Genomic DNA, 12,444 nt, shown 5'->3' on the forward strand with positions numbered 1-12,444 from the left:
TAGAATAATTTTACCAAACTTATTTTCAATTTTGATAGAAACAAATGTATACGAAAGTTTAGTTGGGGAAAAAAGTGAGGCTCTTAGAATCCTTGAATGAATATTACAGATTTAAAGAGTTCATTTTACTCTCACTCTTTACATACAGAAAATATATTTTTGTTGGAGACCTTTATTTGCTATCCCAGAAAAATTGTCAAGTAAACAATGGGCTTTATAAAATTGAACTTGATTTAAGAGTTCAGAATTGGAACTGGGATTAAGGTGAGATAGTATTTAAAGCCACAGGACTGAATGACAAATGATATACAGAATAATACTTGCCCTTAAGATTTTTCCTGTAAGTTACTTAGCAGCCATGAAGATAGAAACTAGGGTGGGAAAAGTCTGGTATCATGAAAGAGATTGCCTAACTTAAATAATAGATGGAAAATTCTTAAGTATTTTGAGTGTCACCTCATAATCTACAAGTGGTGATTACAAAATCATATAATAGATATTTCCATTCTAAATAAGCTTACTATCTAATAAGGGTGAGTTAACACATACACAATGCTAAATAACTAGTCCCAGGTAAAAAGAAATACTTTTATATTAATTCTCTGTTGCTATAAGAAAATACCTGAGTCTAGGCAAACGAAAGAGGTTTATTTAGCTCACAGTTTGGAGAGGCCACCAGAGAGTGAGAGTGGCCAGTCATACTTTTATATAACAACTGGCTCATGAGAACTACCAGGGGCCCTGTGAAAACTGTACCAATTCCTTCCAAGAGCAGGGCTTGCCAAGACTAGGCCCACCTCTTAAAAGGCCCCACCACCTTACAGCTTTGTCACACTGAGGACCAAGTTTCCAACACATGATCCTTTGGGGCAACTCACTCAAACCATACCCAAACCATAGCCAATGAGAAGAATCAATCTGAAAAACACAAATTCTTGCAATTATTTTTAATAATACATTTTCTGTTTTTACACTCAGTTTTGAGTTCATATCCTATATAGCTCTGATGGATGTCAATTTTTAAACAACAATTTCAATACTGAGATTGCTTTTCTCAGAAACCATTGTTGTTCACCACAGTACAGGGAGATTTTTAAACTTTCATCCTGTATTATGGACAATATGACAGGAAAAAGTTTTCATCTTCATCAAATGAGAACAGTTCACTGCCGTCAAGTGGTTCAATGGTACCATTATAACTTTTCCAGCATAAAGCACTCATATGCTATGATAGAAGATACATAAGAATTCTACAAAGAACGTACATTTGTGAGTTGGTGAAGTAGGTAAAGAAGCATGAAGTATTCTAGAAGTAGCTGAACATACCAAACAAAAACCGGGTTTCCACTCTGAATAGTTTAAGCCATATATAAGTTTGTTTGCTTGTTTATTTGTTTTTGTGACAGGGGTACTGCCAATTGAACTCAGGGGTACTCAACTGCTGAGCCACATCCCCAGCCGGATTTTGTATTTTATTTAGAGACAGGGTCTCACTGAGTTGCTTAGCACCTCGATTTTGCTGTGGCTGGCTTTGAACTCATCCTCCTGTCTCAGCCTCCTGAGCTGCTGCAAGTATATAGGCATGCACCACCACACCCTAACAGTGTTATTTTTAAGAACGATAAAATAACTAAGCTATTAGATAGATATATTATCTAAAAAACACAAAAATGTATTTATAGACAGAACAAAATAAAATATTTTATGTAAGTATGTATGTGTACGTGTGTGTCCATTTCCTATATGAGTCAGAATTAATGTAGTCTTTTCAATAAATTAATTCTAACTTTAAAATAAGTAATAACAATTTTAGAGGCTGTATTTGTATTGGTAAAATGGATATTAGCAAGTAGAGCAGTTGCTATGGTTTCAATACGTATTCCCCACATTTCCATGTGTTAGAGGCTTGTTTTCCAGGATGACACTATTGCGAAGTAGTAGAACCTTTGAAAGGTGGCCCTTGTGGGAGGTCCTCAGGCATCAGAGGTGTGCCCTTGTAGGGGATTGTTGAATCCTGGACCCATCTTCTCTCAGTTTTTGCTTCTTGGCCATGAGGTAGGCGGTTTTGATCCACCACATGCTTTCACCATGATGTGCTTGCCACAGGACCCAACCAATGGGGTCAATTGATCATGGGCTGAAACCTTCAAAACTGTGCAGCCAAATAAGCGTTTTATCTTTGTAAGTTTATTTTCTCAGGTATTTTGTTGTAGTGATGAAAAGTTGATTAAAACAGCAGCATAAAAGTTTTTATCTTAACATAAAAATATTAAATATACTTATGGGATGGCATTTCTATAGCTGATAACATGTATCCACTGGCCCTGCTAAGCCAAGGGAAGCAGACAATAATATTTTTATTCAATAAAGTCAATATGGACTGTGATTTAGATTTGGAAGTATTGTTTTTCTTTACTATGATTGTGTACAAACTGATCCAACTGACAATTACTTGAGTCTTTTTACCCTCCATGTGCTACAGTATAATTTTCCCAAGTAAAATGTCTGAAGGGACAAAAACCTGACTCAATCTTGTACAAACTGTATTTACAAAGAGCCTTTCACTGTCATTTCATCCTCAGATATCATCAGGTGATATCATGGATGGGAGACAAGTGGTAATAATTTTCACTGTATTCCTTTTGAATTTGTCTCACATGTAATCCTGTAATAGGTGACATCTGTTTTGCTTTTCTCTACTTGAAGAATTTTCTCAACTCGAAGTTTCAAATTTGTTTTTACCTGATCATGATGCTTACCTGTAAATTTCCTTTAACTCCTTGTAGCCTCTTTCCAGTAAGGAAGCACTGACAAACATCTGCATTGTGTAGAGCTTGGAGAGAGCCCTGGCCGTTCATGGGATTTCTAGCTATCATATTACTGTATTTCCTTTAAGAGACGGAGTTAGTGGTAATTATTCTAATACCACTAGCCTACAGAAAATATAGTCGGTCACCAATCATCAGAAGTTAGTGCACAAATCGTAAAGTACATGGTGCCCAAAAAGACAGCCCTTGTTTTAGATGGTAACTACAAGTTGGTTTATTCTTTTATTTGTATCCTTTATTCTTTGAACAAAGACATAATTTTTTCAACTCCATTATTGTCTTACGGGATCGCCATTCTATAAACAGTGTGTCATTGACCTAAACAACATTTTGCAGTGAATGACAATATCTAGCATCTGTTGTAGAACACACACTTTGAAAACATACTACTAATTGTTTTAACAAGGCTGTCTATAGTGTGCATTTTTAATACTGGATAAAGAGAAAGGAAGATTTCAGGTACATTACTAATAAATTAACCAAACAAACTCATAAAATACCTTGCTGCTAATTGTTGTTTGTTTTGTTTGTGGATTTATTTTTTTCCATTATCAAATACTTGATTTTTTTCCATAACATAAAAATAAATGATAGCATTTGCAAATAAAGAATGATAATCAAGGTATGAGCTGTGTAGCTTTCCTCTATCATACTCTTCTTCCATAATGCTCTACCTCACCTCTGGCCCAGAAAAACAGAGTTGGTTGACTATGGAATAAAAGTCTGAGGCTAAGAATCCAAAATAAACCCTCTAAGTTGTTCTTGTCAGACATTTTGATAACAGAGACAAAAAAGTTGATTAACACAATCTTTTGTGGGGGGGGGGCATATTTAAGCCTCTTGAAAGATAAATGATGACAGCACTTTTCATATCACTTTATTATACTTGGAACTAAGAAAGTCTGTAAAATGAATGTATTTGAGAAGTCAAACTTAGAAATGTACACAGTAAGTATGATGTGCCTTTGACAAACAGTGAGATAAACACTGAAACTGATAACACATGAGGGTACAACAACCAGTAACATTATCCAACAGAGGAATTCTCTAGTGAGATTAAGAAATAGAACAGTTTCAGTTTATGAAATGATACTATATTCATGGAGACATGTTATTTAAGTGAAGGATTTACATTTCAATTTTTGAACCAGAAGTTATGTTAAATGAAAGCAAATAATTCAGAATAACTTTTTGTGATATTTTGTAGCAATTTACATTCTTACATCCTTTTTGTCTTCTGGGTTACATAATTCACTCACTTATCAATATTTCATAATAAAACTAGAGATGAATCATGATACACATAGAGACAGTAGGATATTAAATGACTCAATATTCTCAGTAGACTAAGAAGCTACTCTTTTAAGACAAAAAGATGTAGTAGGGAAGAAAATTTTGTTGTTACATCTGATTTTGAATTCTGCAAATAAAATAATCAGTATTAAATTCAGTCCCCCCCTTTTTTATATGTACATATATTTACACTTAAGTTTGATGAATGTTATTGGCTTTGGGAGAAAAAACAGAAATAATATTATTGTTCTAGTATCAGTCATGCTTTATTTTTAAATTTCAGAATTATTTTTAGATAAACATAAACATTTCTCCCAATGCAGAGAGACCGTCCACAATATTTTTAATGGTCAACAATATCCTTCTCACTAATTCTAAGAGTAAGCAGTTCGTTTCTTTATAGAGAAGCCATTTTACTGCTGGCTTCTATCTAACAGGAAAAACAATTTGGTGTCTTCATCCCTCTTATTCCCCAGGCTATTTTCATGTACTCACATTCACTGTGATTTCTGAAATAAACAAGATGGGGTATTTCCTCTACCTTTTATGATCAGCCTTTCCAGGATGTGAAGAAGCTTTTCTAGATGACTTTCTCCACCCCAACCATCTTCCAGTTAAGAGCACAACTCCCAGGGTCAGACTTTAGGGTTCCAAACTTGACTGCTTCATTTGATAGCTAATTGACCTTTAACAGGTTTCTTTCCAGTTAAAAGCCTCAGTTTCCTGTCTTTAAAATGATAAACCGCAGCACATTTCAACCCTAGGATGTTGCTTCTACTAATTGACATTAAAAGCAAAACAAAACAAAAAAAATTCCTGGCACAGATGATGAGTTCAATGAATGTTAGCTGCTTTGATGAATTTGAAAATAATATTTTCTCAATAATATTTACATTATATGTTGTAAATTCTTATTGAAATAAAAAGATAGTATTTTAATATCTAATTCCATATTTTACTATTTATCTTATTTCAACTATTGAATTCACCTAATCATTCTATCATCATATCAAAAATGAGTTAAATTTGTCCAAATCTGTCTTCAGCTAATAGTTTTTAATGATATTTTTGTGTGTGTGGCTTTTTTTCAATAAGCACATCCAAAAATATCTGCCAGTAATGTGTTCTCAAAAGTTGTGAAGACTTTGCATCTCAAATATACTTTTCAGAACTTGTCTCATTTATTACTTTTTAAAATAAGAACAAATATACATAACCCCAGTCTTCTGCTAGTCTTATATTTCTGAAATATATGATGATTAATGTCACTCCTAAATTCAGGTGAATCTGAGAACATTTTGCAGTACCAAAAATCAAATATTGTTACATTGACCTATTATTAAAATATGATGGTAGAAGTATTTTATAACTAAATAAAATTTCATGAGGCAAGTTCAATAAAATTCTACTTTTAAAAAATGAAAAATTTTGAAAATCAAATGTTAGTTAAAACCTATAATTTTTTAATAATATCAAAATTTATCAACATTCATTTATTCTCTGACTAATTACCTCAAAATTTGGTTTCTCTATTCTTTTCCTGATTGTATTATTTTCTTCAGAATTGTCCAGAGAGGAAGATTACCCCCCTCCACTACATTAACATTTTCTACTCAAGGGCTGATTGCAATATTATGCAAAGTAGAACTCACCAAAAATAGTTGAAAGACAGAAAGGGCACTAAATAATGTATCCCAAATCACTCCAGATGTGAGAAGCTTCCTTTGAAATGCCAAATGCATGGTTTTGAATGCCCTATTAATATATATTTAGTGGGCTGATGAGCTATATTATAATATAAATTGTGAATTGTTTGATGTGTTCTTCAACTTCGGTTCTAATTACAATGTAGTCAACTCTTGATTATCCATTGTAATAGGGACATGATCAGTAGAGATAAACAAAATCCACAGATTTTTCCCACACTTCAAAAACCAATCATTTTTCCATTTTCTGTTTTTCACATGCAACCTTTATTTGCCCTCCACCTTCTATTACCTTCTATCTATCCTCAAGAAAAACTAAGGAAATAAACTGAAATCTGACAGGCTTAAGTTAGCATTCGTCTTACATTTAGTAAACAATGGCTGAATTTTTAAGGTGGTATTTGAAATTTCTATGCAAAGACATGGATATTTGAAGTATTAAATGAGTATATTCTAATCATGGTTTCACTTTACATTTTTAATATGAAATAATATGGACTTATTACATATTCAGAAAAACCATCAGGACTATTCATGATACATGCATTATGTATTTGTAAATTTGTGCTATCAACATAGGATCAGAAATTTGGATATGTTTAGATTTCTCTTTCTTCTGTTCTTTAGGATGCTTGACCACTTGTAGTAAAACACCCCAGGTCTATCTTTAATATAAACCTTGAGGAAAGTCCAAAGGATTTAAAGTAAATAATATAAATGCCAAAATGTCTATAATCCTCTTTCCTCTGGAACCAGAGAGCTACAGAAAATAGGAAATACCTTTAAAGATTCTAATAAAAATAATTATCAAGGGTTAATTCCAAAAATATGACAAGTTTTTTAATAGTTCGGAGATCAGTCTAGGTCTTGCTAACTTCCTACAACTAATTTCCAGTAAATGGGTTCTTGACTCCAATTTTCAGTGGACTCAGATCTGTGATACACTTACCTGATTAGAATCATATTCCTAGCCACAGGTTATGTTCCTCCATGGGACTGTGTGAATGGGATGTGGACTACTCTGAGTCCAAGACAGAGTCACTCACTTGCCTACTGGCTTCCTCCATTTCCTTGTAACTTCATGCACTTCTTTTTTTTTTAACATTTTTTAAAATTTGTGTTAAATAGTCTTCATGCAATTCTCTAAGAGCCTGCTCTGTTGCTATCATCAGACACATAAGGCTGAAAAATTATTAACCAGTCCTCTCAGAAGAAAAAATAAAATGGAAAACTTAAAAAAAATAGTCAAACAAAAGAACTGTTCTAATTTGTTCTAGTAATAGATATAGGAAACTCACAATGTTATAACCTGCATATTAAAAGGAGAATGCAAGCTATCTTCTCATGTCATCATAGGTCCTTATATTTCACTAACAGAGAAGCTTAGCCAAGACATGCATTTTGTCTCCATATTGAGCCTTCACTGGGTGTTTGCTCCTCTGCAGAACAAAGATATTACTTTTTTTTTTTTTTTTGCTAGATACTTATCTCTATTTATCCTCATCCAGATGTTTCTAGTTTCAGATGATTCCTCACAATGCTCATTTGACTGAGGCTGGAGAGCTTAAAAGTTCTTAATGAATTATGTTATACTGAAATAAGAATGTGCTAGGAAGTACAAAAAGTTGTCCATTTCAGTATAAGGAAAGCAGTGAAGTGACAGTGTGTAGCTAGGAAGTGAGAAAGAGGTAATAAATATCACATGTGTGTAGAAGAGAGAAAACATCATATTAAGTGGATCCCAAATATGTAAAAGAAAATTAAAAATAGTATTGGCAAAACCTAATTTAAAAAGGCCTTTTTGAACCTGTCATGATGCGAAAAAAGAGGGGAACTATTTGCGAGGACCTCATAAATAAATAAATACGCGCTGCCAGACTTGCCAAGAAGTATTATGGAGCATATGCTGACTCTATACTGTGTCTTAGCAGAGAGCACAAGAGTACTTTACTCTCACATTGAAAAATTTTTCTGAGCAAAGAAGGAGAAATCTGTAGAGATTTGGACAAACCCATCACAGCTGTGCCAACATATGGCAAGCTGATTAATACATGTGTCACTCGAAATAATGAACCACAAGAAAATGTTATCCATATAAACTGTTTATTTTTAAAATGCAGGCCTCCTTCCAAACTGTATTTTTCAACTTCTCCATCAAATGATAAGTAAAATGTTAAAATCCTTGTATTCTCAAAGATTTCTAAAGAAGGTTATAATTTAAAAGACAAGGATATTTGAATAATCATATTCTAATTCATGACATCAGGAGATTTTCCTTTCATGCGCCTTTTATCCTATAGGAATAACTTCTAATAGAGGCCAGAAGTATTGGCATATGTAATATTTGCCCCAGAAATTTATAGTAGAGTTTGTTAATTTGTAAGCGCCATTTTTTTTTGAAGTAGAAATCTGAAATATTTGACATTGTGGCATATCTACTCAATGGCAAGGTTCTAATACATGCATTTTCAGTGAGTAGATACTGGCCATAATGGTGGTTGAGGGACAAAATATCTTAAATATTACAATGCTTTATGGTTTATGGTTCCTCAAAGGACCATTTAGATAAACAGATAAAAGGTACATCTGCCATGTTAAGAGTTTAAACAGGATGAGAGAATAAATAGGAAAAAGAAAGATCTATCAAACTCCTTAATAGATGAGATCATGAAAAATAAATTTTATCATCTATGGATTAATGCATCCGTAGTTCTAGATAGAAGCTGTCCATCCACAAGATTAGAACCAGCCATAAGAATCAGAACAAACAGCAAGAATGAAATTGCATAGCATGAAGAATAGGTAAACATATAGCACCTATTAACCTGGAGTTAGTGTTGTGGTAGACATTTAGAAATTAAAGTGCACAGATAAAGAATCTCACAAAACAAGAGTATAGTTACCAAATGAAAGAGAGGGCACTCAGTTTAATTTGAATTCAAGATAAACAACTATAAATACTTTGGGACATACTCATGTTAAAACATTATCTTCTATCTTAAATTCAAATTTAATTCTCTACACTGTATTTGCATTCAATATTTCTGGTAACTTTTCTACCAAAATGCCAGTTATCTATAGGAAAAAGATAAAAGTGCATAATGATCCTAAAACTTTCATTTATCTATCTAGACATTCACAGTTCTTATAAAGGCTCGCTTTTTTTTCCCCTAAATTTAATTTGTAAGCTAACTAATTTGTCTAAATTCAAAAAGGCTAAACTACTTATCAGTTTTCCATGCCCTCCCATCTCTTTGTACCATCACTCTTATCTCTGTCTGAGATTAACCTAATTCTTTGCTATCATAGAAATGATTAAGAAATGAAGTGTGTATGTACCAACAAAATACATACGTAAACATACACAGGGAATACTTAATGATCCTCTTTGTTAAGTGGGAAGGTGGGGGGTATTCCATTTGCTCCTCATCTAATGGAACATGGTTGCTAATTTGCAATTGGTAGATAGGTTGACACAGACTGGTGTATAATAGAAAAAATAGCTGGGTCTTGTCTCCTACCCATAGATAAAACAATAATATACTGTCAATCAGCTGACAGTTCTCCTTGGCTTTAATACTTCCACGGGTTGTAAATTTCTTGTCAAATGAAGATCATGTATTTTCATAGGCATGGGCTGTTCTTAGGCTTTCAGAGAAAATTATTCCATATCCTGCTTTGTTTCTTGATATATTCCTCCACATCATTCATTATTCTTCATAGTTATAATCAAGTACACCTACAGCCTGTGGAGCTAGAGGAATGTCAGACTTAATCATTCACTTCCTTTGGGGAAACATCAAGACTGTATCTGAAAATAGAAAATCTATTCTGTAATGGACCCTCTCCTAACCTCCATTTCCAACATAAAAATAATCGGGAATTAATTTAATGCATATAAATTAGCATTAGTTGTGTAGCTGAAAAATTGAGATTCACTGTCTAACAAAAGACTAGTGTCTTAACAGTCTTTAATTGAATCCCATTTTCATGAATAGTGAATGGAGCAAAGTAGAGAGAACAAAAGGGAAATGCCCACATTAATTTAAAATTTTTGTTTTTTTAGTGTGGATTTTTCTACTAATTTAAATTTTTAAAATATTTCATTAAAATAGTATTTGTCTTGATTACTATTTTGTGTCTCCTTAAGTTTTGCATCCAAATCTAGTGCTTTGATTGACTCACTCATTTTACTCTAGAAGAGGTATAGTCAAATACAAATTTCTTCCTTTAACTTAATAAATAGATGGATAGATTATTTCTATGATTGAATTAAATGTAACTGTGATGTCTGTCTTAGAAAAATATTTGGATAAAGACATGATTTGTAAGTACTTTTTCCTTCTTCAATAACCAAAATATAGTGTTCTGCTCTTGTAGGTGACAGGTGACAGGATTGTTTTTTCATTTCTCTAACTCAAGACCAGTCTAAATCTCTTTAACCAATTCCCAATTTTGTCCATACTGTCATTACTGAATAAAGAAACAACTTTTTTTTTTGAAGACCAAGTAAAAACTGAGTTACTAGAAGGACCAGAGAAGCATCATAAAGCTTCACTACTTATAAAGAATTCTTATAAAGAATTTTTATTTTTTTCCTGTGACACATAACACAATTTTTAAAATCAGAATATTAAAAAAATCTCATTGTTTTTCACTGGTGTTCTTTCATGCATCCTTTGCCAACTATAAATAATATCACAATTTGACTAAAACGTTTCCTTAAACATGCTATCTAATATTAAAATGAACTCACTTTGTGTGGGAGTCGGGTCCGAATCCTATCTACAGTTCTAAATGGATAGACACAGGAATCAGAAGAAAATCAAGTCTTCCAATATTGTGCACAATGTACAAAATGTTGTCATTAATTTTCACTGTACAATTTTCTGTATTTTACAAATTATATAGATAAGTTCAGTGTAAGTAGGGCCCATGGAGCCTCCACATATAATTTAAATAAACAATAGACCACTGTTGTATTTTTTTTTTTTTATTTTCTGTACCAGGGATTGAACTCAGGGGCACTTGACCACTGAGCCACATCTCTAACCCTATTTTGTATTTCATTTAGAGAAAGGGTCTCACTGCATTGCTTAGCACCTAACTTTTGCTGAGGCTGGCTTTGAACTCGCGATCCTTCTGCTTCAGCCTCCTGAGCCAGTGAGAATACAGGTGTGCACCACCATGTCTAACTGTTCCATATTCTTTTTTTTTTTTTAACAAATCTCTTATAAAATCTTAGGGAGACTCAGTAAATAAAGACAAACCACTTGTCAGTACATCTAAAGCTTCTCTCAGGGGTCTGTGTAATTAACCATATTAAGATAGCATTTAGATGTAAGTGAAAAGCCACTGCAGAGCTGCTTAACCCAGCTTTTAAGGACACAACTACATTCCACATTTCTCAGGCTTTAAAAATAATGGCATTGAAAATCATTAAAATAATAATACTTCTGTGGACTACCAAGAATATGTGGTATAGTCATGGCTACATTTACAACATACCTTTAAATGTTCTAATAAATATGTGTTCATGTGTTTTCACAAAAATTTTTAAAAATTAAATTTGAAACAAAATTATAAAATTAAATACAAAACATTAAAATTGCAATCAGTTTTTGTCTGAATGAGTCCAAACCAGCCTTCATAGATTCTAATAATGAACTAATCACACAATTTTTCAGTCTGATCTGAGAAACTAGAGAATATATTAGAAAGCTAATTTTTTGTATAATGTGGCAGCTGAATGAGAGATATTTATTTTTACAGTGGTGATAATAAGCTGAAGCATATTTTTGTATTGTTCTACAGGGTCTTTAAAAAATTCAGATTTTTTTATTATTAGTGATCAGTTTCATTTCCCAACACCCTGTTCCTGTCACTCCAGCTTACATAATCTGTGCAACATATAATTAATTCTGATAATATATATTGTTCTCTTGGAATATATATCAAATACTTTCTCAAAACTATGAGCTTATTCTAACAATAAAAGAATTTTCTCAACAAAATGTTTCCAATATGTTTATTTTCTACACCTGAATTTTCTTAACTTCTGGAATTATGTATTCAGCAGCAATGCTGCTACTACTACTACTACTAATAATAATAGTAATAATAATAATAATAAGTAAAGCAGAGAGATCCATGGTTTAAGGGAAATATGAGATCCATTGGGTTTAGGATTTGAATATTTGATTTAGAAACTTCTAGGCTCTAATAGGTACTAGGGTGGTTTTTTACATGTGACAAAATGGAAAGATTTGGAGGACTGGAATAATGTCACCAATGACTCTTGAAAGACAACTCTAGGTGCTGTGTAAATGTAATGGCAAAGTCTTCTCCGAAGACTGGGGACTGATGTAATCCATAGCCACCTAGAGCCATGGTGCTATCCAAAGTCCAAACCCGAATGAAGTGGGCTAACTCTGATTTTTGCAGTCCCATGCTAGGGTGTAAAGCAGACCCAGGATGAACTATTCTAGCTTGTTTTCATTTTTTATAATGTATAGATCACTGGTTTATATCTGGATTCTGGTATAATTTAATATTTTTTGCTGTTCAAATTAGGGGAGAGAATTTTCCATCCTGATTCTGCTTAGACTGATACAATG

The sequence above is a fragment of the Spermophilus citellus genome (assembly GCF_964194105.1).
Source record: "Spermophilus citellus genome assembly, chromosome: 6".
Taxonomy (NCBI): Eukaryota; Metazoa; Chordata; class Mammalia; order Rodentia; family Sciuridae; genus Spermophilus; species Spermophilus citellus.